The sequence below is a fragment of the Poromitra crassiceps genome, assembly GCF_964638095.1.
Source record: "Poromitra crassiceps genome assembly, chromosome: 13".
NCBI lineage: Eukaryota > Metazoa > Chordata > Actinopteri > Beryciformes > Melamphaidae > Poromitra > Poromitra crassiceps.
The window spans coordinates 15,480,458-15,489,859 of NC_139644.1; the positions used below are offsets into that span (position 1 = coordinate 15,480,458).

A 9,402-nucleotide genomic window follows, 5' to 3' on the forward strand; every position below is an offset into this window, starting at 1 on the left:
TCCCACTGCAAGTGATTATGGAAACAGCGGTAATATTAGCATTAGCCTAGTCATAAATACATCAGCCAAGCAGCTCCAGGCTGGGTCCATGGAGCCTCTGGGCCCTCCTCTGGGCATTCCACAGTAATTCATCGAGCTAATTATCGAGGTGTTGGAGAAACAAAAACAGGTATGCTCCGTGAATTAGCACAGAGCTTGACCTCTCCTGATCTCACTGGATTCTGCTCCAACCCTCAGCTCTCTGAGTCCATCTCCCTCCCACCATCTCTATCAAGATCTTCTATGGTAGAATACCGTACATAATTACGTTTAGATTCAACAGTCACATACCAAACCTGCCTGCTCATACTGTGATACCTACCTCTCCAACCTCCTTCACCACCACACGCCTACCTGTGCCTCAGGTCCGCAGACGCTAACCTCCGGACCTGGGGAAACAGGGCCTTCGCCGCAGCTGCCCCCACCCTCTGGAAGCCGCCTCCCCAGCCATATCCGTCAGGCAGACACTCTGCCATCCTTCAAAAAAGCTCTCAAAACCCACCTTTTTACCCTTACTAGTTATTTTCTCTCTCACATTTTTGTTTCTTTATTTCTCTCTATTAAAGTTGTTTTATCTTGTGTTGTAAAGTGTCTTTGAGCACTAGGAAAAGCGCTATATAAACCTGATGTATTATTATTATTATTAGTATTAACAAATTCATGCATATGCCCTTATGAAGTGCAAAAGCAGGGAGAGACCTGGATGATACATCCTCCTGTGTTTGTTTCAACTTGAAATGGCCAATGTTTTAAAACATTACTTGGAATAACAAATCAGTTATGGATAGCAATGAAACTGATCTAATTCATTCTTTGGTTGAACAAATTGTACATGATTCAAGGTATTTATTTTTAAACATTTTGATTTTGAATACTATTCAGGGATTCACTTGATCACCCATAGACAGTATGACTCGTTCCTTTAGCCACATAGATGATTTAAATTTGAAACACCATTGTTTTGACCTGAGCAGTGAATACTTGACATTAGGTAATCAAAACACTGGCTGAGAGGCCCTCAGATCAAGTCTTGGGGTCATCCACACACACATGACCATAACAGAGCATCCTGAGACGAGGTGAGGCGGCAATCATGCTTGACCCAACTTTGTTTTCCCAGTCTGCACTGTACGTAGCCACACATGGTGTCAGGGATGGTTCCCCTGGTTTATTTACTCTCATCGCTGGATCTCTGGGAGCTGTGTGTGGCCTCCTCCATGCCCCCGGCGTTGTAAAGGCATTGCCAGAGGAAATGTAACGTTTTACAGTAGTCTCTACTGGTGACAGATCCAGCACACGTGGCTGCTGGAGCGCAGACACAATGGGAGAGATGGACCTCAGGCTTCAGCTGTGAGCTGACCACATGTGTGTGTGTGTGATGAGGGAGGTAACCAGAGGTCAGGGCTTCATGTTAACTGATGTATTCCTAATGTGTGTTCAATGATCGTTAAAAAATTTAAAGAAATATTTTTTTTGTTTGTTAAAGTTTTGGTCTGGGTGAAATGTTCTGTGGTCTCTCTCCCGATTCTAAATATAGCTGAACCATTTTGGTTTGACCAAGTAAAACTATTTTTATAAGCATTTTACGAAATGTCTATGGGAAAATAAATCGTGTTGAAGCAGGAAGTAGGCAGTCACTTTGCCTCTCTATTGTTAAGCGAGGCAGCCGCTTCTATAAGGGACTCTGTGTGTTAGCACCTTGTGTGTTAACACACAGATATTACACATATTATAATTGACAATTATAATATGGTGCTACCACCCATATAAGGGTGCTTACGTGCTTACAAAAGATGCCGTGCATCGGGTCCCATGCAAGGGGCCCAAGACAAACCAGCCGGGCAAGTCACCCACCGCCCCTAAACTCGCCAAGGTACCGGGTCTGACATTTATCGGGTCTATACGGGTTCGGGTCTGAGCTCTCTAATAATTTCCAAATTTCATGGGTCCCTTATGGTCCGGCACCGTCATTTTGGAGCCATAAAGAGCTTAATTCCCAGTGTCTCTGAGCTCAGAAGAGCACCGTCAGCATCTGGTAGTGGGTGGGCAGCTCCAGCCTCTCATCCACGTTGGCCAATGAGAGCACGTTGTTTGTCATGAGGAAGGCGGTCGGCCCGACGCGTTTCCACACACACATCTCACAAAGCGGGCCACCAGGACACGCTCCGTCCATATATTGCATGGGCCGTTTGCACATGGTAAAGGCAGACCCGGGGGTGACGGAGTTGGGGCAGTCCTGGACACAGCAGCGTGGGGGCAGGCCATCCGTCAACAGCTTGCCGGTCAGCTCCGACCTCAGGAAGTACTCGCCATCCAGAGTGAGGATGTTGCTGATGTTCTTGGTGATGATCAGGGAGGTTTTGGCACGGGTCACAGCCACGTAAAGCAGGTTCCACTCATCCTCTGGAATGTTATCCCAGCAGAAGCCGTTGAGGCGGTGCAGGTTGTGTCTGGCACAGGGAATCTTGACAAAGTCATCGGTCATCATCACCGTGTCGAACTCCAGCCCTTTGGCCTTGTGCACTGTGCTCAGGATGAAGTCTGCGTTGTGGTAGTCATGCTCGTAGCAGCCGGTCAGCCTGGTCACCAGCTCGGGGATGCGTCTGTCGTACTTCTCCACAACAGACAGCTTGGCCTCCAGCTCGCGGTCCTGCGTCTGCGTGGCGTACTTCTTCAGGCCACCGTAGCCGCCCAGGCTGGACTTGAGGAAGAGCCGGATGAACCAGTCCCGGATGTGTCTATTGGATTCCCCCTGCATCAGCAGCCAGATGTCCATGATGTTATTCAGGCAGGCATTATTGACTCCTCCCACAAAGTGGATGCGGCAGTGTGGGTTGGCGTCGGTGAGCCGGACGGCTTCACTGAACACACCGGCATTGGTCCGCGACAAGATGGCCGTCTGCCCCCGAGCGCCGCTCACACCCAACCTTGCCATCGCTACCGCGTCCACGCTCTCCTCGCACACACTACCTTTCTGGTTTCCTCCCACCAGAATCTTCTGGACACCCTTACACACTTTGAGGATGGTGGCGCTGACGAAGGCAATCTCCGCTCCGAACCGTAAGCTCTGCGTGAGGTAGTAGAGGTGTGTGTGCTGCACGGTGCGCAGGGCATTGACGGCTCCTCTGAAGGTGTAGATCTGCTGGTGAGGATCTCCAACCACGATCTTTCCACAGCGCTGAGACAGGAGAACATCCAGCATGGCTGGAGTGCAGTCCTGCGCTTCGTCTATGAAAATTACATCGTAGTCTTCGGACAGGCAGGGCTTGGGGTTTTGCAACTGCCAGAGCTTCAGGTACCCGTCGTGCGTGATGTAGTGTCCTTGTTCGCGCATCTCGTTGGGATCCTTCATCTTGTCCCAGACGTCCTGTGCGTTCCTCACGTACTCCAGTTGCTGGTCGTAGCTCAAAATCGTCTTGATGCCCTCGTTCTGGTATCTGGGTGGGACGTGGTCCACAGTGATGCATGGGTCAGCTGAGGCCATGAAGCTGTTGAGGGTGTTGGTCACCACCTTGGCATGGATGAAGCCACCGCGGCCTGCAGGCATCACCCAGGCGATGTTGAATGGCTTCAGGTTAAAGGCCAGCTTGTTGTGGAACCACCTGCCGACGTTGCTGTAGGCCAACGAGTGGACGGTTCTGCAGGACACATTGCTGGGGAAGCGGCACTGCGCCTGATTGGCCACAGACTTGTTGTAGGCGGCGTATAGGAAGCGGAGGTGGGGCCGCTGCTCTGCATACTTGACCAGGGTGGTTGTCTTCCCTGTGCCTGCGAATGCCATGATCTTGACCACGTGTTCCGCCTGAATGTCGTGGCTCAAAATTTGCTGTTGCTCATGCGTCATCTGAGCCTGCTGCCGCCCGCTCTGACCGTAGCCGATAGGAGATGAAGGAGCGTTCATCAGATGCAGCACGTAGAATATGTTGTAGTGTGTCCGGCTGCTGATCTTGATGTCGTGCCTCTGCATGGCCAGCAGCAGTGTGGCCATGTGACATAGGAACTCGCTGATGGCTGTGTGGGACAGGAGGGTGGCGAGCACGGAGACCAGCTCCTGCACGTCAACCACGCCTTCGCTCAGGAACAGGATCACCGCCATGGCAGCCTTTGGGTTCGGACCGTCAACACCGAGGCTGATATGTTTGTGGATGTCTGGGATCGTGACTTTGAGGCAGGACTCTGCCTGAGGAAAGAGCCGGTGTCTCCTCACACATTGCAGGACATCCTCAGGCTGCACACGCTCACTCAGCCTGTGCTGGGCCATTACGACGATGAGGTGCCACAGGCTGTGTTGGTGAGCTCTGGCTGAGTCAAGGATGCTGCCGTGGTGCAAAATGGAGTTGATTTCCTGAACCGTGGCCTTCTCCTTCCTGAGGTAGCGGTAGTACTGCTTCTTATGAGGGACGAAGTTGGGGTCCTGGATTATGCTGCTCCAGCGGTGGCATACGCGAATGGCATTGCGGTAGAGGTCGTGTGCAGGCAAGTAGCTCAGCAGCTGCATCAGCACCTCATTTGGCAGGTTGTCCAGGCAGCTCTGAGGCTCCAGCAGGTCCAGTCCCCCACAGTCACCCGGGAGCCCGTCGTGTGAGTCAGACAGGTCGTCCTTCACGTCGTCTTCCTCCCGCTCCGCCTTCAACGGAGTGGCTAACTCTTCCTCTGGTGTTGCCTTTACTGGAGTGGCTAACAGGCTGACATCGTTGTCTTCATCCTCCTCCTCATGCACCGCTGTTAGCTCCTGCGTGGGAGCGAGCTCTCCTTGCAGTCCCTGTGTCTGTGTGGACGAGCCAGGCTGGGACGATTTCCGCGGGCTGGAACTGACCACTCCTGTCATGGAGAAGTCAGAGGTGCCTTGCTGCCACCCATCAGGACTTCCGAGCTTGCGTCTCTTGGTGGGCGTGTGGGGGTGAAGTCCCTGGTTTTGGTCCCGGCTGTTCTGCATGCATGCTGAGTCATGTGAGCGAACGAGGCACTCAAATGGAAGTGATGTCACACAATTGCTCGACTGTGATGTCATCAGGCAGTTGCGATGTCATCAGTGATGTCACTCGAGCAATTTTCTTAGTTGAAATTGGTTAAGTGGTGTCTGTCTGTCTGTCTGTCTGTGGTGGTGTCCATCATGATTTATGACAGAAATGATGTCACTCAAATGAAAATGATGTTATGCAATTGGTCAACTGTGATGTCACTCAGGCAGTTGTAATGGCATCAGTGATGTCACTCGAGCAACTGTGATGTTATACTAATATAATCAGAGTTGCTCGAGGAAGATAATCTTATTCTAGATGATTGCATGACATCACTTCCAGTTGAGTGACAAGCAAGCTTCAAGGACCAGAAAAGCTGCTGAGACCACGTTCCTGAGAAAAGGGACAGAAATGATGTCACTCAACTGAAAATGATGTTACGCAATTGTTCAACTGTGATGTCACTCAGGCAGTTGTGATGTCATCAGTGATGTCACTCAAGCAACTGTGATCTTACTAATAATCCCAGTTGCTCGAGGAAGATGATATTAACTAAATGATTGTGTGAAATCACTTCCAGTTGAGTGACAAGCAAGCTTCAATTAACAGAAAAGCTGCTGAGACTGCGTTCCTGAGATAAGGGGCTATGACTCAGCTTGTTGGAAAAGCTAGCTGGCCACACATCATCAAAGCACATGGTGAGATCCTCCAGATGTGCAGTAATACGCACTAATTGGATCCATACACTTGTTTTTAGGCGGTGCAGCCGCTTCTATACGTCACATGTGTGTCCGTTTGTAGCAGGAGGTGTCTGTTGGTAGCATATGAACTGCACCGCTTACTTCAGCACCTGGGTGTGATTTTTAGAGTGTGCGGCGGGCCGGGTACACGCAGTCGCTTTGGTGCGAGTGCAGGATGATCCGCTGATGTGCAAGCCTGTGTGTGTGTGTGTGTGCTTGCACGGTGTTCCGGCACACACACACACTCACACATGCATGCACACACACACACACAGTCTGTCTGACAGACCCAGCGAGATGACGGAGAGAAGTATTAACACGTTCACTGCCAATGGCGAGTTGACTCGTCAAACACAATCCAACGGTTCACTGCCAATGACGAGTTGAGACGTCAAAAAAAAAAAAAAAAAATTTTGACGGTGCTACGTGGATCAATGCCCCCCACGTCTCCTATAAAAATATTGGAGGTATTGAATGTGTATAATCTATTTTACCGACCAACTAAGTGGCGACAGTGCTCTCCCGACAGAGAGAAAGCCAACCAAAAACAGCCGCAGGAGGAAGCCATTCTCAAGGAAATGGCTTGGCGAAAACGCTTTCGATTTCACACACACACACACACACACACACACACACACACGCGCGCACACACACACACTCGAGTACCTTTGAGCATAAATAAGACCAGAATCGCAAAAGCTTCATCAAAGCTCTCAACCGACACCCCAAGAAACGAACGAGCCCGTTTTACAGTAATCCAGACTCGCCCGAGAGCGGCCGCGCCGCCAGCAGCAGCAGCACAGACGAGCAGCAGCAGCAGCAGCAGAGCGGAGTACGCCTCAAGATTGGAAGAAGGGGATCGCGAAGGAATTTCTCTCCCGTGTCTAACCCCCCCCCCTCGCCTCTCCTCTCCTCTTCCCCGCTCCTGCGATTCCCCTCTCTTTTTTTGGGATCTGTGAGGCAACAGAAACTCGCCTGTGACAAAACACTGCAAAGCCACCAGAGACACACCTAAGGGCCTGTGTCCACCTAGCTTCTTTTTCCGACGTTAAAAGCTGGGAGTGCGCTGGGGAACGCTGATCCCAGCGCACAATATACAAGGAAGCAGTCTGCAAGTAACGTTAGTTCAGCTTGATAGCTGACAGCTAGCAAGCTAACAACACAGGTAGGCTACGCTATTAAAAGCAGTAAGCACAACACTCACCAGAAATATTAAGTGTCTAGCCGATCTGCTCCCACAATTGAGCCGTTCTGTCTCTGTTGCGATAGTTTTTCCATATGATTAGTTACCAGAAAAGGAGCAGCCGACACCAGCGTCTTTCTGAAAAGTTAAAATATTTTCAGCTGGAAGCGCTGGGAGTCGGCGCACAAAAACGCCGAAAAAAGACGCTGGGCGCTCTGCACTTTCTCTACACGTCCGTGTGCGCTCGCTTACGCTCTCCTCCCATTGGAAACAATTGAAAATAGACGCTGGACCTGAGGAAAAGACGCCAGGTGGACACAGGCCCTACGGAGGGAGGAGTTTGGAGACACACACACACACACACACACACACACAAACACAATACAGTATACAGACTTGCCCAAGGGCACCCATAATCACAGGCACGTGAGGTGGTTCTAAAAATCCATTTATCTCAAAACTCTCTGAAAATCTCTGAAGCCATGCTGTACTCAACGGCTAATATCTACATAACTACTAACTCTACAAACTAACTCTTTTAGACAGAGAAAGCACACATTCTATTAGTACTTTTGTGAACTTTGTGTTCACAAAGTCCAAGCAGAAAAGAATCCTCGGCTCTTGTAAAATGAGCCAGAATCCTCAAAAAAACCCTCTGGCAGAAGCTAACTACAGTATTGAAAAACGGCTGGCAGTGAATGTGTTAAATATTTTAAAGTGTGGTTATAATGTACTTCAGTAGAATCGATGAGGAAACACTCGATGCTTGAAATACGAGGAGTGATCTGTCTGTCTAAATAAACACTGAGGGAACGTGCAAAATGAAAGTGAAGTGATGAAAGTAAAAAGTGCAGGCAGACAAATGCCGTTTTCGACTGCCTCGGTAACTTTATGTACTAAATTATACGAACAGATTCCTATATAATGCTACAGTAGTTTAATCAATATATATATATATATGTATATATATATATATGTATATATATATATATATATATATATATATATATATATATATATATATATATATATATATATATATATATATATATAATAATGCATCATATTTTATTTGTTATATTTTGTTATTGAAACGTGACCAACACACTTTCTGGACATCAGACCCAGTGAAAACCCTGTGATGTTAACGGGATGGTAACATCTTCCCATTATAAAGCACCCCATAAAATGTTGGCATTTCATACTATTCAGGATATCAATGTAAATGAATATATACTCTCCTACAGCCTACTCTAATGCTATTGATTTTTGGGGGGCTGCATTCTGTTGCTTTATTAAAAAAGAAAAAAATCTCGCCATTCTCCAACGTCAACTGAATCGAACAAGCTTTTAAATCTTTATTAGATACAACAAATAGGCTAAGACAGGCTAAAAGCACGATACATTCACTCTTGGCCGTATGCCAAACTCAACAATGTTAATGTTGCCTTGTTATCTGCAAGCGGTTCTCTTCGCAGTCGGGTTTCGGTTTGGCCATGGTTAGGTGTAGCGGTGCCTGGCGGAGATCTGCACTCTACTGAGTGCACTTCTCTAGTTCTCTAGTTGTTTTGGATGTCCGGTACCTACCTACACCCTGTTTGTTTTTACAGACATATTTCCCCCACACTGGATCAACAATTTTGGAGGCGATCGGAGCAACGGCGCATCTTGCAACTCCGGACAGACAGACACACCTCCAATTATAATAGTAAAGTTCTGAAGACTATATTCAGAATATCCCCTCCAACATGTTTTAAGATGTTACTTGAGTAATTGTGATGTCATCAGTGATGCCATCAGTGAGTGATGTCATCAGTGATGCCACTGCCTGACAAAACTTTTTGCGGGCAGCTAGATGATGGATGACGTCACGCCATTTGTAAAGCACTTTAAATTTCCTCTGTGTATGAAATGTGCTATATACAAATACACTTGGCTTGCCTTGCCTTGCTTAGAAAAACCACCCTGAGCAAGTATCCGATTGAGTATTTGGGATATATACTATACTTGCTCAGGGTTGTCAGTCAGCTTCCTTCCTTCCTTCAGACAGAGCCACTTAGCCAGATGTAGGCTGGCAGCCAGCTGCCTGGCAAAAAGGTGCACATAATGCGTGAAAGCTGGGAGAGCGCGAGAAGAGAGACACAGACATCGTTACATCATTTTTGTCTGTCGTGCATTAAAACTAAAGTAACTAGCCTGTTTAAAAAAATGTAAGGAGTAGAAAGTACAGTTATTTGTGTTAAAATGTAAGTAGTCAAAGTAAAAAGTTGTCAGAAAAATTAACACTCAGTAAAGTAGCCTACAGATACCTGAAAATCCTACTCAAGTACAGTAACAAAGTATTGAGTTACCTCGCATCTCTCGAGTATGATACTGTAGGCTCTTATATACAAGAGTACATTGTATAATCTGAGACTAACTGCAACCAGAATGACCAGGAGTTCACCTTTCTTTTTTAATAATAAACAGATTCCATGGA

General features: G+C 47.9%; 1 pseudogene across 1 annotated transcript; it reads right to left on the reverse strand.

Annotated features, from left to right (window-relative positions):
- Positions 1-2,050: 2,050 nt before the first annotated feature.
- LOC310788374 (F-box DNA helicase 1 pseudogene) lies at positions 2,051-4,975 on the reverse strand (annotated as a pseudogene). The gene has a single exon. The product of its transcript is annotated as an F-box DNA helicase 1 pseudogene (transcript).
- Positions 4,976-9,402: the final 4,427 nt, after the last annotated feature.